This window comes from Rhinatrema bivittatum, chromosome 2 (assembly GCF_901001135.1).
Source record: "Rhinatrema bivittatum chromosome 2, aRhiBiv1.1, whole genome shotgun sequence".
In the NCBI taxonomy this organism is placed as follows: Eukaryota; Metazoa; Chordata; class Amphibia; order Gymnophiona; family Rhinatrematidae; genus Rhinatrema; species Rhinatrema bivittatum.
The window spans coordinates 150256695-150277260 of record NC_042616.1 but is presented as its reverse complement, the minus strand read 5'-3'; the positions used below and the strand labels follow the sequence as shown (position 1 = coordinate 150277260).

Genomic DNA, 20566 nt, shown 5'->3' with positions numbered 1-20566 from the left:
TATTTTATTTATTTATTTATTTAAAACCTTTTATATACCGAAATCCGTTTGCACATCGCATCGGTTTACAAGTAACTTAATAACTTTAGGCGAAGCCTTTACATTGAACAGTAACTGTGGTATTAAGGAAACAAAAACAACGAAATAAATATGGCTATAATTTACAAGGAGTAGGAAGATGGCTATAATTTACAAGGAGCAAGCACCTCTGGAGGGGGTGCTGCTTAGGTGAATGGGAGGCAAAAGGATATTTACACAAAGTTTAATAAAGATTGAGAATGGCATTATATAATACTATTTGACAAACAATAAGTGGAATTACATTAGGAGCGGGGGGAAAGGGGGGGAAGTGGAGATGAGTAAGCACGATAGGAAGATAGGGTGAGAGGTGGGCGGGGGGGACAACGACTGAGGATGGATCAGATAACATTCGGAGAGAGGTTCATGTTGGATGGGTAGGCTTGTAGGAACAACCAAGTTTTTAGTTTTTTTTTAAAATTTGGGGGTAGAGGATTCAGTGCGTAGGTCTGGTGGCATGGAGTTCCAAAGGGTGGGACCGGCTAGAGAAAAGGCTCTGTTCATTGTGGAGGTGAGTTTTGTCGATTTGATAGAGGGGGTACGGGAGTGTTCCTTGGTGTACGGAACGAGATGGTCGAGTGGATGTGCGTAGAAGTAAGGGAGGGTTGAGCCAGTCAGAGTTTTCATTATTGATGCTTTTGTGGATGAGTGAGAGTGTCTTGAAAAGGATACGGGATTGTATAGGCAGCCAGTGGAGTTCGATCAGGGTGGGTGTGATGTGGTCACGTTTTTTGGTTTAATATTTTGCTCATATACTTATATTGTATTTAGAATATTGTATTGGTTTACTATAAGAACATAAGAAATTGCCAAGCTGGGGCAGACCAAGGGTCCATCAAGTGCAGCATCCTGTTTCCAACAGTGGCCAATCCAAATCACAAGTACCTGGCAAGTACTGAAATGTTAAATAAACCTCAATTTACTATTACTTATTAATTAATTGCAATTTATGGATTTTTCTTCTAGGAATTTATCCAAACTTTTTCTAAATCCAGTTACACTAACTGCTATAACCACATCTCTGGCAATGAATACCAGAACTTAACTATGCACCCAAACCCCCCCCCTGCACGCGCCGAGCCTATCTTGCATAAACTTCTGGCGCGTGCAAAGCCCCGGGATGCGCGTAAGTCCCGGGGCTTTCCTTGGGGGGGGGGGGGGGCGTGTCGTGACTGGTGCATCATCGGGGGCATGTCGGGGGGCATGACATGGCCAGCGCATCATCCGGGGGTGGGGCCGCGGGCATGGTTCTGTCCCGGGGGCATTCCGGGGGCGTGGCCGCGACCTCCGGACCAGCTCCCAGACCAGAACATGGTGCACTGGCAGCCGGCTCGGCGCGCACAGGTTACGCCTGCCTCGAACAGGCGTAACTTTTGCGACAAAGGTAGGGGGGGGTGTAGATAGGGCCGGATGGGTGGGTTAGGTAGGGGAAGGGAGGGGAAGGTTGAGGGAGGCCGAAGGGACCGAAGGCAGTCTGTGCGGCTCAGCGCGCGCAGGCTGCCGATTTTGGGCAGCCTTGTGCACGCCGACCCCGTATTTTAATGGATATGCACGGCTATGCGTGTATCTATTGAAATCCCACGTACTCTTGTTCACGCCTGGTGCACGAACAAAAGTACGCATGTGCGCAACTTTATAAAATCTACCCCTGAGTGAAAGATTTTTCTTCAATTTGTTTTAAAAGAGCTACTTTCTAACTTCATGGAGTGCCCCGTAGTCCTTCTATTATCTGAGAGAGTAAATAACCTATTTACATAAACTTGTTCAAGTCCTTTCTCAATTTAGTAGACCTCTATCATAACCATTTAAACGGATACCTGAAAGGTTATCCATCTACATGGCTATGCGACGATATTGAAAGCCATATGTGGCTAAATTCTAGCCGCATAATGAGTTATGTGGCTAGAATTTTACTGCATCAGTGAGGAGCATTCTGGGTGGGCGAGAGATGTTTCTGAGCGGAGCAGAGTTAGCTGTATAAGTTATGCGGCTAAATCTGGTTGGGCCATAGGACTGTGCTAAAGTTAGCTGGTTATACACAACCAGCTAACTTTAAGATAGCCGCGTATATTCAGCGACTTGACCATGCTGCTGAATATACCCTGCTAGTTAGCCAGACATTTTTATCCAGCTAACTAGCCAACCTGCACAGCAGCTGAAAATGGATGCCATGGTTAATGAAATCCGAGGTATGTGGAGGTGTCAGCAGCCAATGATATTAGAGGTTGATACTAGGGATGTGCAGAGGGACGCCATACGTTGCATTCGGGATTCGTATTCATCGGGGGGGCAGATATATTGCATTCAGCAAGGGGGTCCCCGATATGTTCATGCGTTAATTCTTATTCGTTTCCCAGCTAAAATTGAATTAACTACAACCCCCCACCCTCCTGACCCTCTCAAGACTTACCAAAACTCCCTGGTGGTCCAGTGGGGGGTCCAGGAGCCAGCTCCTGCACTCACACCCTTAGCTGCCCGTATTCAAAATGGCGCTGATAGCCTTTGACCTTACTATGTCACAATGGCTACCGGTGCCATTGGTCTACCCCTGTCACATGGTAGGAGGAATGGATGGCCAGCGCCATCTTGTACTCCTTATATAGCCATTGGTCTATATAAGGCTCTCATATAAGTAAACTATACCACTGTAAGAGGGGCAACTATTAACTCAGAGTGAGGTTTCGGTCATGAGCTAGGTTCTGGGGGACATTTTTACATGCACAGTCAGAGATCCAAACAGCACGGTAGACAGTGAAGATTTTATGTAATTTGGAGTGATGAAAGGTACACTAAGATTATATTTGCACATTGTACTCTCAACCTAGCTTGATAGCAGCTAGGTAAAGAGTGAATCAAGCTATGTTGAGAATACATTGTACAAATCTCTTGTTTTTATACCTTTCATCAATCCAAATCACATAAAATCTTTACTGATGGTAACTGTGCTGTTTGTACCTCTGACTGTGCATATAAAACTGCCCCGCAAAACCTAGCACACCACCAAAACCTCACCCCGAGTTCAGAGTGCCCCTCTTACAGTGGTATAAAAAATTGACTAATACATGTGCCTCCCCTAGAACCTCCCTCTCCCTGCTCCCTGCCTGAAACAGGATTTGCGATATTTATCGGAAATCCTAGTTTGGTTGTAACATATAGCTATCACAGGCATAACTCCAGGAAAAAAAAGTGTAGTTATTTCCAGTGTTAAATCCTGCTATAGTGTGTGTTACATTATCGCACGCAACGTTAAGCACCCCTCATTTTCATTTTCTCTGCCCAAACTCCTCCCACTTGACTAAATTTTTCAAATTTGCATATGCATCTTGTGCTATGTTATATATCTCATGCATTATGGTTTTATCATGGGTTTTAGGGCCCTAACGCCTGCAATAAGGCACTAACATGATTTGAAAAATGGCCCCCTCAATTAGAGAGCTGGCTAACTATAGCCAGCTAACTTTAGGACAGCTCTTTGACTCGACCAGACTTAGGGCTGAATTCATCATTCTTCGCAGAATGAATCCCGCAAAAAAGGGGGCTGGGGGCGGGCCTGTGAAAGGCCGCAGCCATTTGCATCGCGGTGGTGCGATTTTGCAGGCCTCACTGTAGCCAGTTGCAGCCTTTCGCACAAATAGCGACATTGTAAAAGGTGGTGTTATTTGCCATGCTACTGCCAGCGATAATGTTCCTCACATTATCACTGGCAGCGGTGCTGTGGCCGACTCCTCCCCTCCACACCCCGACTCCTCCCCTCCAGCTAATTTAAATCCTATCACACGCGAAAAGATTACAGATCAGTTCTTCAAACTCTTATTTTCGCAAATTTAGACTACTGCAATTCTCTCCTTCTTGGTTTACCTGCCTCAACAGTAAGACCACTGCAGATAGTGCAGGACTCGGCAGCTAGAATTCTTATGGGAAAAAAGAAGTTTGATCATTTTACCCCAGTGTTGGTATCCCTTCACTGGCTTCCAATACACTATCAAATACAATACAAGGCTGCATGTTTAATCCATAACTTAATTTACGGAAATAGAACAGAATGGCTGAACTTTTCTATAAAACTACATGCACCACAGAAGAATTTAAGATCTGCAAACCAAGGCCTATTATCTATACCAACGATAAGATCAGCAAGATTGAATCAAGTAAGAGAACGGGCAGTATCCATAGCCGGATCCAAGCTTTGGAACACCTTGCCAACATCTTTGAGATTAATGTCAGATAAAAAATTCAAGGCTGAACTTAAAACCTGCCTTTTTAAATGTGCTTACTCAGAAAATGGGCTAAAGGCAGCTATCTAATGTTTGTTTTATCTAGATTATATTTTGTACTACCATATTTTAATATTATTTTAAGATTGAATGTTCTTTATCTTTTCTTAGCAGCTAAATTCTTCTATTAATGTACTTTTAACATTTTAGCTGATACCACTACTTATTTAGGGGCGGATTTTCAGAGCCCTGCTCGCCTAAATCCGCCCAAATCCGGGCGGATTTAGGCGAGCAGGGCCCTGCGTGCCAGTAAGCCTATTTTACATAGGCCTACCGGCGCGCGCAGAGCCCCGGGACTCGCGTAAGTCCCGGGGTTTTCGGAGGGGGCGTGTCGGGGGGCGTGCCCGAACCGCGCGGCGTTTTGGGGGCGTGCCGGGAGCGTTTCGGGGGCGGGCCCGGAGGCGTGGTTACGGCCCGGGGCGGCCCGGGGGCGTGGTTGCACCCTCCGGACCCGCCCCCAGGTCACGTCCCAGCGCGCAGGAGGCCCGCTGACGCGCGGGGATTTACGCCTCCCTCTGGGAGGCGTAAATCCCCCGACAAAGGTAAGGGGGGGGCTTAGACAGGGCCGGGTGGGTGGGTTAGGTAGGGGAAGGGAGGGGAAGGTGAAGGGAGGGCAAAAGGAAATTCCCTCCGAGGCCGCTCCGATTTCGGAGCGGCCTTGGAGGGAACGGGGGTAGGCTGTGCGGCTCGGCGCGCGCCGGCTATACAGAATTGATAGCCTTGCGCGCGCCGATCCAGGATTTTAGTGGATACGCGCGGCTCCGCGCGTATCTACTAAAATCCAGCGTACTTTTGCTTGCGCCTGATGCGCCAGCAAAAGTAGGCCTATTCGCATAGTTTGAAAATCTACCCCTTAATGTTTTATTGTATTTCTTTTATTGTATTTATATTGTAAACCATTGTGAAAGCTACGGCTAACGTGACGGTATATAAAAAACAATAAACTATAAACTATAACTTTAGTAAATAACCCTTAGCCGGCTAGGTCTTCGAGCTAACTGTGAATGTTGAAGTCAACCTGTTAACTTAGCCAGCTAACTCAACTCTTCCCAGTTACACCCCTGAACTGCCCCTAACTTATGCAACTAAATTCTAGCCACCTAACTTAATAGCTGGCAAGAATTTAGCTGAATAAAGGCTGAATATGGAACTCGATATGTATTGGTTTTTATTTATTTATTTATTTACATATTTTATATACCCTCATTCCAAATGTAGATCACAATGGTTTACAAGATCCGCATACATATTCATGGTCAACTATCACATACTGTATGAAGCATTCACCTTCTAGTTTGACACTGCATTGTATATATGTTCTCGTTCATAATCATAAGTATTTTAGGAAATTACACTAGCTACTGTATATTCTAGTTCTTATTTGTGCATTTTCTATTCTAGCTCATATTCATGCATTTTCATGGTCGACCTAATGGGGATACAGGTTCTAATCCTATAACAATGTACATCACATAAATTCATTATTGCTCACTCAGTTAAATTCAATGTATGTCACATCATTCATTACTTATTGCTCGCTCTATTAATATTAATTTACATTACATCTTTCATTGTTTATTGCTTGCTCCGTTAACAACTATATCAGTACCAGATAATGTTATCAGATTATTGGTCTTTTACTTTAATCGTACGCTTTTCTGAAGAGCCATGTTTTCAGTTCAGACTTGAAATTCATTTTATATGTTATTTGACATATTGACTTTGGAATGGAGTTCCATAGCTTGGGTCCTGCCATGGAAAACATCCCTTGGAAATGAATCCATCATTGCTGGCACCATTTTTGGTGCCAGAAATGCTTACTGTTAACTGGCTTCTGACCCCAGTTGGTTACAACAGAAATAGCTTACAAAGTACAAGCATTCTTGTCAAACCTTGCAGAATGCAAAACTGCAATAACTTAAAGTATTGGTCTAGGCCGAGGACCAGGTTTTGGAACCCGGCCTCCACACTGAGGCCAAGGAACCAACATCAAGGCTAGGCCGTCTAACCTTGGCCTTGCATAGGGCCGATGCCAAAGTCGTGGCAACCTACCACAGCTAGGCCTAGCCTTGTCATTGGATTCCCCCCATTCCAGGTAAGTGGAAGGCCAGGAAGGATCCTGGACACAACATTTTTTCAGGTGGAAGGTTTGGGTGATGGGGATGGGAGGTCTTGAGAGACACCATTTCTTATTTTTTTTTATTTTATATTTATTTTGTTTTTTAAACTAAATAAATGAAACAAACATTAAACAAAATGAAATTAGTGAATAACCCCCCTAAAAACAAAATGAAAATCAAAACAAAATTTTTACTTCTTAGTACCCCTAATAGTTACTTCTAATATATATCTAAGAAGCAAAAACATGGATATTGTTGTGGACTTCTCCTTAAGTTCCTGAATATTTGGTGTAAAAGATATGAGTTTTCATTAAAAATGGGGACTCATTTATCAAGCAGGCTCAGCACTATTTCTGATTTGCCCTGTACTACACCAGCAGCATTATTCTAGTGCTGGAGGAGTTTATCATCTAGCATAAAAGTAATGAGGCATGGGGCAACTCCTGCAGACAGAAAATTAGGATGTAACAACATCAACTGAAGTCTTAAAAAACTAATTATGGAGTAGATGCAGAAGTGAAAAAAAATTCCTTGGTAAATAAAACTGTGAAGCTGTTATGCTTTGTATTACTGCATTTTAATTATACATGAAGAAAGTATTTGGCAGTACACAAAAAGACAGCAAAAACATTTATACAAGTTAGTTAAAATCTATACCTTCTTTATGGATAACCTGTCAGTTATTTCATGTGTAATTAAAAAAAAAAGTCAATGTCCTAATTGCTGGCAGAGCTTCTTTTAGACCGTATAAATTCACAGCTATCCAAAAAATAAGTTTAAATATGTAACCCTGAACTTGGAGAATAATTTAAGGTTCACAGGTTCAGTCACAAAAGGCATCTGGGCAAAGACACATACACAGTCACAATCATCCTAAAGGACATCCTTCAAAAAAAAATCTTTAGAGTCCAAGGTTGGTGTTCAAATCATAAAAGGATTTATTTGTTTGAAAAATAATATCTTCTTGGCTCTTAAGTTCACATCTGGTGGGATTGTCCAGTTGTATCTACTTTTTGGGCATGTGTAAGCTGGCTTATTGGGCAGATAGCAGGCTGTGCTTTTTCTGTGATTCCTGGTCTATGTCTTCTGGGGATATGGGGTACTCAAAGACTGGATAGATATAAGAAACTTTTGGTTCAACATTTGCTACATGCTGCTCGCTTCGCAATAGCCTGGAAGTGGAAGTCTACCCCTACCTTGGATGATTGGAGAGCTCAGGCCCATTCTGTGGCCCTACTTGAGAAATTAATCCACATGCTGTGTGACAACATATCTCTTTATGATAAGATCTGGGAAAGATATTGGAATTTATTTTTCTCATCTTACATACTTAAAGTTATCATTGGAGGTGTCTTCTGATACTCTGTCATTTGCGTTCTGCCTATTGCACTGCTCTGTTTTGCTCCATGTTTGTCTTGACTCTGATTTATAAATAAAGAGTTAATAAAAAAAGAAAAAAACAATGTTTCTTTGTCCATGGTGCCTCTCTTGATGACTCTCCTGCTCTTAACTGTATCCTGGTCAAGATACCTTCCTCAATAAGGAGTACATTCTCCTCCACTTTCAACATACACTCTAGATATTGGCAAAAGTTTCCCCAGCCTCAAAATTTGATAGTTGTCCAAACTCTTCTCAAAACTCTGAAGCAAAAAGCCAAGCTGCCTCTCACCTTGTTGTTGACTGGGCACAAGGTAAAAGATCAGAGATTCAGTTGTTTCTTACGGGGAGTCCTCCCTTTCAGTCAGGAGCTGACCCAAGTTGTAAGTAATCACTTTCCAGTCTTCTCCAGAACTCCTGATTTCAAAAACTCTTCTTCAGATGCCTAGGCCTTAAAAACCTACTCAACTTTTTTTTCTTCACCACTAAGTCTCTGTGAGATCCAGGGATGATCTGATCTGAGCGTGCCCCAACCCAAATTATATATGGGAACAAAAACCCATCCCAAAAAGAGTATGACCCAAAAGATGGGGAGGGCGTTGACAGAAAAACTTCCAAGATAACCACTGGGGAAAATATTTGTATAGGTTCTAAACCCTGTTACAGTGGTATCAACAGTTGAAAGGAAGGCAAACTCAACTGGAAAGGAAAGTATATCAGTAGGCCAAGTAATGAGCAGGATGGGGTTTCTTTACCTTGATTCCATTTGGAAAGATCTTCTATTCACAGTTGTTCTTTTGTGCTCCATTGGGAAGAATGTGAATCACTTAATGTTTGTGAATATTTCTGCCAGATTTCTTTTCTTTACAACAAAAATCAACAATTTGTTAAAACTTTGGATGATTCTTGGTTGAATTAGCATATAAAGGATCTTTTATGTGTTGCTCTTCAATGTGTTCCCTCAGCCACTCACTTCTCTGTCTCTTCACATAGTTCATAATGTGGAGGAGCACATATGGATAGTGAGCTTCAAAAATGTTGTTGACCATTTTTACTACTAGCCAATCAGTTTGAGACAGATGACTTAGTGATTGGTCCTCTGGAGAAGTTCCTGGGCTAACCCAGTGCTCTTCCATTCCTCTGGTTCTGGTAGGACAGAAAAATGGAATACTCACTCCAAACTCCAACTGAGAATGATATTTTGAATCACAAGCTACTGGACAGGCTAGCCCATTACTCACTCAACCAAGATATAGTGAGAGAGTAATCTAGCTCTTTGGCCAAATCCAGGTAATCTTGGTGAGTTTGCAGTGCTGGTGTCAATGGACTGGACATTTTTCTGGGCTCATGGTTGACTTCCTGACCCATTCAGTCCAATGAGCTGGCCACCAAATTCCAATTCTTTAAAGCAGCCATCTACTGCCGAATGAGACCCAGTTGTCACTACTGAAGCAGCGGTTTCCAGTTTCTCCATTTAGGCTTCATAAATTTGTTTAATCTGGATATGGCCCCTGCTGTGGGATCAAGGTGATTGCAACTCACTGCAGGAAATCACTCACCCATGGTATCTACTGCAGACCTCATTTCTGGATCTGGGGTGTGAAATCAATGCAGGCTGCACTGCACTCCCACCCTACAGTCAGGATCCAGATCTAGTCAAGAATTAAGGCCCAAACTACTGTCCCTCAATAACTTCAGTTTCAGACTCTAATGGCTTTTCTCAAACAGATGTCCCCAAATGGTTTCTCAGACACCGGCGGAGTTCCTCAGAGGGATTCAGGAAATTTTCCTGTAGAGCCTCCAAGACTCACTTCTTGACCTCCCTATTTACCCTAAGAAAAAAACCCACACTATTTGATATATATATATATTTATCAAATAGTATACATATATATTTTTTTTAACTTTTCAGGCATTTCAACATTTCAAAGTGGATTACATTCAGGTACTGTAGTTATGTCCCTTTCTCCAGAGGGTTAAATTTAAGCATAATCAATCTTCAGTTTACAGCTAGAATAAAAGGAACCACATGGTCCCCAGGGCCAGTCTCACTGTCCTAGACCTCTAAATTTACTTTCTATTCAACACCTATGTCAGCCACTGGGGTGTCGGGGGTTCCACCGACGGAGAGGAAGACAAGCCTCTGGGGTGCTATGCACACAAGAGTGGGAACCAGTACACGGTCTCTCTGATACAGTCTTTCTCCCAGTGGTACTCCAGCAAATCTCAGGAGTCGTGTCCTCCAATGCAGAAAGAGTAGGCAAGGTACTTGAAGTGGTGTTCAAATAATACATTTATTGTAATTCATAAAAACATGTTCCAAAGCAAAAACAGGAACATCACAAAACGCATAATTAAAAGTCTTTGGATACAGATGGAATGAAACTCCAAGTGCCTTAGTCTCTTTCTCTCCCTTTATGAATATGAGTCAATGTCCCTTCCTGGCAGCAGGATAGTAGGAAAACATCTTTCCAAAAAATGGGTAGCTAGGTGCTGATAAAAGACTTCCTCCCATCCAAGAATTAAGAAAAGTTCTCAAAACAGTTCTTCCTTATGGCAATTACAGTCCCCACTTTAACTGAGTGCAGGGCAAAGTAGCACCCTATCCCAAAATAGGATGTTACCCATGACCTGCTCCCATCAGACAGGGAGTTAACAGCCCTCCTGAGCTGGGTGCAGGTCAAACACAAAACCAATTTTCCCAAAAGGCAAAAACTCTCTTCTCTCAAAACTGGACAATCCCTCTTCCAGGGTTTGTGAAAGCACTGGCAAGTAGGGCAAAGAAAGTCCTCTCCTGTGGAACAGGCTGTGGGGCCTGAACTTGGAGAACCATCAAAGCATTCCTCATCACCTTTCAAAACTCAAGAAACAAACCACACATTGCACATACTCAAGCCAGCTCATATAGGGGAGCAACCTGGATGGGAAATAAAATCTTAGGAATACAAAAAAGCATCTCCCTAAAGCTGGTCAAGGGCAAGCAAACAGTAAGGGAACAAAGTGACCTTAACATAAGTTTGTATCTAAGGTAATGGAGGGCGAAGTGACTTGCCCAAGACCACAGGGAATGGCACTAGGAGTTAAACCCAGGCTTCTTTGGTTTACACTCAGCCTGCTGCTCTAACCACTAGGTCACGCCACTGCTGACAAATAAGGGAGGAGGTTTTGGTGACAAAGCTCCCAGTGGCTCTTCAGTTTCTGCCAATATCGCTTCTGTCCCTCCGCAGTTTCGAATGCATGTAGTGGAAAAAGCTCTTCAGGCAACTTCATAGTAAATAATTTACTTTGGCATGATTGTCTAACAGTCTAATAGGACAGGTGTCCAGTGCTCGTGCATGTGAAAGTCATGACATTTGAACTTGTCCTAGCCATGGCATCTTTAGCCTCCAACTGCAGACAACCATGGACCATGTAAGGTTTCGGATTGGGGTCTCTTAGTAACTTGCCTTCCCATCATTTTGCTGTGTTCATATTTTTGTCAGTTTCACCCACTTAGGATTCAATACTGAGAGCTGTCCCCCCTGTCCCAGATTGTGCAGTGGTCACAATGCTAAAATCGGCAGCTAGCTCAGTAGTCCCAAAGCTTCCCAAACTCAGGGAACACTCAGTCAATCTCCTTTTTTTAGCTTAAAAAAATATACTTTCTTTCTAAGGAGGATTCTCAGAGCAAAACTGTCTGTAACTAACTTGCTCGCTGCCTCCACTGCTTTGCTGCGCAGACAACTTGCACAGGGTCTCCAGCTCATCTCTCCACATTCCCTGATTGGATACGTTGCGCCAACACCATCCATGACACTAGGGGCATGTGCATTGATCCCATGAGACCTTACATATACATGATTACAAATCATATTTCAGCAATTTGATGTTTTTCATGATGATTGGCTCTGCTGTGAATAGTGCTTTGTGGTTGACATATTTTCTTTAACCTTCAGGTTATCAGTCTGAACAAGACGAACTGCTACACCTACTAAATTAGTTTCTTTCAACAAGCCTCTGGTATGATATGACTCTGCCCCATAGCTGTGGAGTCTTGGTGTCTATTTATTCTAATATAGCAGGTCAACTTTAAATGTTAAGAGGTAACTTGGTAGAAGGCTGTGGAAGCAATAATTACATTCTCACCTGAATCCTCTACAGTTCTGTTTTCCATGGCCTTTTCCATAAGTAAGCAAAAGCATAAACTAAAGGGAAATGCGCATTGCATCACTACATTGCTTAACTTAGGCAATACAAATTCTGACTTGGTGAGGAACACGAAACAGTGAACATTAAAGAAAACAACACTGTAAAAAGAATAATTTTAATATAAGCTGAAATATGTTTGTTAAAAAATAGTTTGTTTCTCTTTATGTGGTAATTTTAATTTTTTTTATCTCTCAAATTGAAAGTTGGAGTGTTTATTACAACTCTAAACTGATTTTCTTGATCTTATGCTGCCTTTTAGAAGACATAAAAAAAATCCTGATAAATGGCAACCCAAAATGTAAGATAAAGACATCTTCAAAGCTATCAGAGTCATTGAAAATATTGGGCTTTCTGGCTGGACAATGCTTTTCAGAGGTGGTGAATTTTTGCCAATAGAACAGCCCTTCTGATTGGAATTTCCTTTGACAAATCTCATTTTTTTTCTTGCTTAATGTACCTGATATTACTGTCTGCCTTGATTTTAATATTAAAATCAAGATGTAGGGCAATCTGGCAGCACTGGTTGGTAAAATGGTAAAAAAAAAAAATAAAAAAAAAAATGCATCACCGCTGAGGACTTGAGAAATGAACCCCTTGATCTGATGAGATGCTGGGTATGACCTGAGTCCAGAGGGACTAAAATCTTTGTGTCTGAATGTGGCTGTATAGAATGGAAATAAACTCTTAAGGCTAGAATGGATTTATGACAGGGCTTCCTAAAGCTGTGCCGATGACCCCACAGTCAGTCGAATCTCTCGGATATCAATGATGAAAATGCTGGAGATAAATCTGCATGTGTTGGAGATCCAGTATATGCAAATCGTGACATTTAGAGCTTTTCCATGGTCTTCTGTATATACTGTTATGTAGCCAGGAAATGTTTGTAAAGAGGACGCTTTCTAAAATTGATCTTTTCTGGCTCTTTGGCTGAGGTGGGTATGCTTGGAAAGTAAAGTGCTTTTTTTCTGCTTCTGAAGGTTGTTTATTTGACTTTTATTTCTGTGCATGCTGTTTCAGTGACATTTAAAGTATGAGACACTTGCTTAAAAATCAAGTAAATCTGAATTTTCAAACCACCACGAAAGATGATCCTTATTGAGAACAACCATATACATCCTTCTAGATAAAACCTTTAGCTTCTTTGAAAGCAGGCTCGGAAAAAAAAAAATCTCCCTACATTTACAATCACTATGAAGCTGATGAGCAGGAAAATTGTACCCAAATACTTAGGGAGCTCAAGGAGGTGTTGGTGGGCCAGCTGAAGAACCTGCTCTCAATAAGTCTTCTGAGACAAGAGAGGTGCTGCATGATGAGATGGGCATTTGTGGTCCTGCTTCACAAAAAGTGATAGCAGAGAGGAGGCTGGAAACTACAGGCTGATTAGCCCGATCCCGGTGGTGGAAAAATTAAATGAGACACTGCTGAAGGAAAGGATAGTGTGTGTGAGCTATCTACAATCCAGTGGGTTGCAGGATCTGAGGTAGCATGGCTTGTACCAGAGGAAAGGTAGGATGCATAGGCATACCTCAAACTTTGAAAAAAAAATGTTTAAACCTGAGATCAGTTTTTAAACTTTTGTCAGAAAGTTTGCTCCTGCCTTTTTCTAGCGATGGACAAATAGGGCTAGGCTAACACAATATTTCTGTAAATCTTGATGCATCTTGATTTTAATATTAAATCAAGGTAGACCGGCAAAAGGCACTATTAGGTTGCAAATTACAGGCTCTGTTATATGCAGCTTTATTTCCATGCTACTGCTGTTAGTGCTGCGTTATCAAATTGTGTCTCTTCATTAGTACCGGCACGGTGGCTGTAGCAAAGGCACTAGTGGGTTGTAAAAGAGGCCCAATATATTTTGTACCTTTGTCACAATCCTTTACAATCTGCTAAAGGTTTTCAGCAAGCACAAAGGGGGATTGTAACACACATTACAGTACATCCACCTCACTTTAAGAGGTCTCATATCCAAGATCCATTTTTTAGATGTGTAGCTTCAACTTTAAATAAAGTAACCTAAAGGTCGATATTCAAAGGCTTTGTCTGGGTAAATTATGGGATTACCTGGACAAAAACCGAGATTTGAATATTTTCCCCAACTTTCCTTCCGCATCCCCCCACCTTCCCCTCACTTCCCCTATCTACCCCACCCCCCAGCCCTACCTAAATCTCCCCCTACCTTTTGTTGTGCAAGTTACGCCTGCTTGAAGCAGGCGTAACCTGTGCGCGCCACCTCGGCATTCCCCGGCACAGGCCGCAGTGCCGGGGGACTCGTGACCGCCCTCCCGGCCTGCCCCCGGACACGCCCCAGGACATGCCCCTGTACTGCCAACACACCCCAGGACACGCCCCCTCCCACCCCTTTTACGAAGCCCCAGGATGCACATGCGTCCCGGGGCTTTGCGCACACAAATCCAGTAGGATTTACGCGCGCAGGGCTTTTAAAATCTAGCCCTTGGGAAAGATAAGGCCATCATGGAAAAACTAAACAAATTCATTGCTTCTATGTTTACTAATGAGGATGTTGGGGAGTGTGTGTTTAGTCCCCGATACCAATATACAGGAGAACCAAATATGGCCAATAATGAAATCTTCATTGTAAGGAAAATTTGTCTTTGATTTACAAGGTATTGGTGGAAGGAAATCGAATAGTTACACAGAGTACATTATCTGACTGCTCTCCAAACTCCTTCAGAGAGATAGCTATTACATCTCTTTCTTATATAAAGTATTCTTGCTATAGGCTCCATATCCCTCTGTTCCCCCCCCCTCCATCATGTGTTACTTAGACCTCTTCTCATTTGTCACTTACCATGCACCAAAAAAGGGCACTGAGATACACTCCCTACCCCTAAGCCAGTATACTCCCCTTCTGACCACAAATGTCCCAGCTCTGGTAATGGTTCTGCATTTCACCCCAGTGCCTGGGCCAACTGCTTCATGCTCTCTGCTAACTGTTGTCAAGGTGGCAAACACTGTTTCTTCTTTTAGACATGCTGATACTGTCTTGTCTGTTTATGTTTCTGTAAAGATGCAACTCTCCCTTTGGCTGGAACTTTGGACACGAGAACATCTTGCCTGATCTTTGGTGCTTGTTGCCAGGCAGAATTATACAAGAGATACCTGTTCCAGAAATGGTTTTCAAGGGTGATGATTCAGATGAATTGAAACAAATCACAGTGATCCTAGAAGATATAGTAGGCCTAAAGAATATCAAATCATCTGGACCAGATGGTCTACAATCCAGGGTTCTGAAATAACTAAAAAAAGAAATTTCAGATCTATTACTAGTAATTTGTAACCTATCATTGAAATCCTCTTTTGTACCTGAAGAATGGAGGGTGGCACTGTAACCCTGATATTTAAAAAGGGTTCCAGGGGTGATCTGGGAAGCTGTAGATCAGTGATCCTGAATTCAGTGCCAGAAAACATAATGGAAATAAAATCACAGAACATATAGATAGACATGGTTTAATGGGACACAGCAAGCATAGATTTAACCAAGGGAAGTTTTGCCTCACAAATCTGCTACATTTTTTCAAAGGGGTTAATAACATGTTGATAAAAGTGAGCCAGTAGATTTAGTGTATTTGGATTTTGATAAAGTCCCCCATGAGAGAGATTCCTAAGAAAATTAAAAAGTCATGGGATAAAAGACCATGTCCTTTTGTGGATTGCAAAATGGCTAAAAGAACAGGATTAAATTGTCAGTTTTCTCAGTGGAGTCTCAGGGATCTGTACTTTTTAATATATTTATCCATGATCTGGAAAGGGGAACAACGAGTGAAGTGATGAAATTTGTAGATGACACCAGATTATTTAGAGTTGTTAAATCACAAGCAGATTGTGATAAATTCCAGGAGAAATTTACGATACTGGAAGAATGAGCAACCAAATGGCAGATAATTTAATGTGGGCAAGTGCAAAGTGATGCACATAGGGTAAAGTAAACCATGTTGTAGTTACAAGTATCAAGATTTGCTGGTCATGGCTCTGCCCTGCGAGCTACTTCACTCATTCCCGACAGTGTTTGGACCATACAAGTCCCAGCCCGGCCAGCAGCTCTACTGCCACTTCCCAAAGCCATGCTCCTGCTCTTCCCAATAGCCTTTCTAGATACCAGCACTGGAGGCAGTTTCATCCATCATTGGTACAGCAGTATGGTATTCCAACCATTCTGATGGACACCATGTTCATTATCTCCTCTGTTCATGGAGAACCATTATCAGGGCAAGTAATGATAGCTATTGTTCCGCTCACCATGCAGACTGGACTCCTGCACTAAGAGCACATTAGCCTGTATGTGCTTCCAAAGGTAGTTAACAAGATCATTCTGGGCCTATTCTGGTTCATTTTGCACCAAAGGAGGTCCTACTGAATTGGAATGAGTCATTGTTAAGACCTCACCTAGAATGTGTGAGTTTTTATTTTTAAATCAGCTTTGTATTTGAAGATTGATAATAAAAACTGAGCAGGTACCGCTAGTGGATGGTAAGAAGGTGATCGAGATGGTGGTGATACCTGATTTAATGAAACATCCAAAGTAAACGAAAGAGAGAAAAAGATTACAGTGAAGAAGGAAAGGATTTTTTTCCCCCCATGATGGCAGCCTGGAGATTTTATTTATTTATTTATTTATTTGATAATTTTTATATACCGATTTATCATGCGAGCATATCAAATCGGTTTACAGTAGTTAACAAATATTCATTTAAAAATATTTGCATTTACAAAGGAAGAAAGGAAGTAGAAACATAGTTTTGTAATGTAAATAAATAAAAATAGTAAACTAAAAATAGTAAGCTAAATAATCATAAAATTTAAACAATTGGAGAGGCAGTATAGTAAGAGAAGAGAAAATAAAATTAAAATATATACATTACCTTGGTATAAAATCAGTAGTTTGAAATCATTGTGTTAACTGCTCTTGGAAGGCTTGTTTGAATAGCCATGTTTTAATGCCCTTTTTAAATAATGTAATGTCTGCTTCCAATCGTAATTCCTGTGGTATAGAATTCCATAGTTGGGGTCCAGCAATAGAGAGAGTTCTTTCTCTTACATTATTTAGATGCACAATTTTAGGGGAAGGAATTGCCAACATCCCTGTTCCGGTTGATCTAGTAATTCTTTAAGGGATGTGGAAATGAAGTGATAAAGTTCATTCTTGCTGCTAAGTACTGCAGAAGTTTGGAACTCTGTAGTTGCTGAGTTTTTCACCTTCATTAATAATCATTTTTCAACAATTCTAATGATTTTTTGCAATGGCAGAATGATTATTGTAGTGCATCAATTGTATTTGTGCAGTGCTTATCTTTCTTTTTTTTTTTTTTTTTTAAATTACTATCATGTTGTAAAATAAAAAAAAAAAGAACACAAATTGAAACCCAAAGTGTGCCTTTGGGTTTTGTTTTATTGGTGACTGGCACACATTCTTTTTTATGGCGAACCCAATAAAAGAGACATCAGTAGGTGAAACCAGGGAAGGTAACTTTTAAATTGGTGAGCGGGCGCACATTTCAACGCATACGTCGGCCCGCGCCCAGGGACGCGGCCATTTTATAACATATGCACGCAGTTTGTCCCCAGTTTGTCCCCAGTTTGCCCAGTTAAGAGAGAGGTCTTCCAAACCCCCCCCCCCCAGTTTAATAGCCTTCACTCCCCCCAGTTATATGCAATCTTAAAACCCCACAGATCTGCCTAATTTTCTTTATTTATAGCACAAGTACATTTACACCGCAGGCGATATGGGCGCGTGCTGAGGCGCATAAGTATTTATGTGCACATCTCTGGTTCACGGCTTGAAATGCACATGCCCTGCCCCTTTTTGAAACTTTTGAGATGTGTGCCCTGTGAGGGATGCATGTGATCTGAGAGACTTTTAGTTTTTTTTTACCAATGACATCATCAGTTGGTGACTCTGCAGCCTCACTCTGGGAGTTTCCTCGCTGGGCTGGCAGTGGATGAAATTCAAGGGGGCTGAGGGAAACCTATTTCTCAGCCGAGGCTGGCTTTCCTCTGACAGACCCGGCAACGGGGGAATCCCCCTCCATTAATGCAGGCATCGCGAACATGATGATGGAACTCTATCCATGGGTCAAAGGAAGCTCCGAAGGGTAAGCTCTTACTTTGCCCTTCCTTTTAGGAGGCATCAAAGAAAGAACTTCACAGAAACAAGACATAGGAAATGGACAGCCGATCCACAGCTAGTTCATGCCACCATCTTGCCCCCTGTGGTGACTTTTAAATTCCTCTCGGTGTGCACAAACCCGACTTGTGAGAGAATCCTCTAATTGATATGTGTGCTGGGCTTTTAAAATTCACCTTTCAGGGTCTAACTCCTGATTAAAACCATGTGGATGCACTTTGTTGAACAGAAGGATCAGTTTCTGTTTTTGCCCAGATGTCAGTTTCAGCACGATGCCATGAGGGGTCGCTTTACAAAGAAAACAGAACTTAATTCTTTGTATGTGAGATTGAATGAATTGAAATTTTTGACAAATAATGCTTTTTTTCACATTCTGCTTCATGTAACTATTATATTCCAGTAAACAGGTTCTTAATGTCCTTTTATCGTTACTGATATAGAGCAGGTTACACGATCATTGGATAGAATAGACAAAGGTCATTGAATTGCAGTTGATAAATTATGTCAACTTGGTGTATGTGTGCACAGAAAAGCAGATTCTAATGGCCTGTGAACAGACACCAGATTTGCTGCAAAAGAAATGACCTGGCCATGTATTTTTATCTGTCAAGAAATCTCGTGCTGGGTATAGAGGAGACAAGATGAAATCTTAGATTTTTCTGCCATGTGTAAAGCACAAATTGTGACTAAATTCAGGATGTGTTTGTATGGCACTCCAGTGCCTCCTTATAATTCTTGTTATGTCCATTGATATATATAAAAAAAACAGATTGCAGATATGGGGTTGCTTTTATCATTCTTTTTAGTTTTAAAATAACTGCCTACAGTCTGAACTGTAGCCTCTCTGACGTGCTCTGTTGATGCACCCTGCGGGTATCCTCAGTTGAGAAATCTATTTTTCATTAGTTGTGCTTGTTTATTGTATTCTTGTATAGCAGAACATTGTCACCATAATCCATGGAACTAAGTGGTGAGTAGAGTTTCCTTACAAGCTCTCGGATGATGGCTTTTAAAATGTAAAAGTGTGCTCCTGTTGGTGGGTTTTCTGTACTTTGCAGTTGAAAAAAACAATTTCAGTCTTGATTGAAAAGTCTGGAAATGGGATTTCAAACTGGTCTACATTCAAATGGGTTTGCTTCTCTGGTGTTGTGCGTGGTAAAGAAATGTACCTAGCGTTGTATGGGTACATTTTGATCATAATAAAATATCATCAGCATAACTACAGAGAGAACATACAAAATGTAGTGTAATACATTGTGCTGTTGTATATTCGATAAATCACAAAACACTGTGTATAAAAATAGAGGGAAATTTCAAAAGTCCTTTATCCGTGTAAATGGCAAATGTCCCAAATAAAAGGAATGTTTGGAAGCTACCATACTGAATGTGGACAAAAGGAAGGAGTTGTTGTTTCACATTTTACCCATACTTTTATGGAGGCATTCCTGGGTTGGGTTTAGGCCAGGGGAGGCAACAACATGCAAAGTTTTGGATTTTCAAAACGATGCTGTTTTGATTGGAAACAATATCTGTAGGAAAAGACTGGATGGTATACACCCCAGGGTTCTGAAAATGAAATTTCAGACTTATTTCAATTAATTTGTACCCTATCATTAAAAATCAGCCGATGTACCTGAAGATTGGAAGATGGTCAATGTAACCCCTATATTTAAAAAAGGGCTCTGGGGGTGATCCGGGAAACTATAGGCCAATGAGCCTGACTTCAGTGCTGGGAAAAATCATGGAAGCCGTTATAAAGAATAAAATCACAAAACAGTTACATAGACATGGTTTGATGGGACACAGCCAGCATGGATTTGCCCAAGGGAAGTCTTGCCTCACAAATCTCTCATTTAAAACAAATTGATGAAATTTTTGTTTTCACTCAGTGCATAGTTAAGCTCTGGAATTCATTGCCAGAGGATGTGGTTACAGCAGTTAGTGTAAATGGGTTTATAAAAGGTTTGGATAACTTCCTAGATGAAAAATCCATAAACTGCTATTACAGTAATTAATTAATAAGCAATAGTAGCTTGTGTTTTATCTAATGTTTGGGTACTTGCCAGGTACTTGTGACATGGATTGGCCACTGTTGGAAACAGGATACTGGGCTTGATGGACCCTTGGTCTAACCCAGTGTGGCATATCTTTTGTTCTTATTGAAGTGCAATTCTCTGTAAGTACTTATCTCCTTGGGCAGTTTTCGAAAGGAATGAATGCTCATTTTTATTGTTTTTTATAATATATCTCTTCAGTTTCTATGTGACCTGTCCAATTCAAGGTTTGAGGAGGATTATAGTACATTCAACATAAAATATAATTATAAAAATTCACAATCCTAAGACATAATACAAAATATAAATTACTAATCATTAAAATAGTTAATA

General features: G+C 41.3%; 1 protein-coding gene across 3 annotated transcripts in view; it reads left to right on the top strand.

Moving 5' to 3' along the window:
• Positions 1-20566, top strand: part of PLXDC2 (plexin domain containing 2) — a 968372-nt gene that overhangs the window by 180165 nt on the left and 767641 nt on the right. The window contains exon 1 of one of the 3 annotated variants that reach the window (XM_029588734.1): positions 18003-18147. The exons of the other annotated variants lie outside the window; for them this stretch is intronic. The gene's annotated coding sequence lies outside the window, so the exon portion shown is untranslated. Of the gene's footprint in view, positions 1-18002; positions 18148-20566 lie in introns of those variants that run through there. 3 annotated transcript variants of the gene reach the window in all.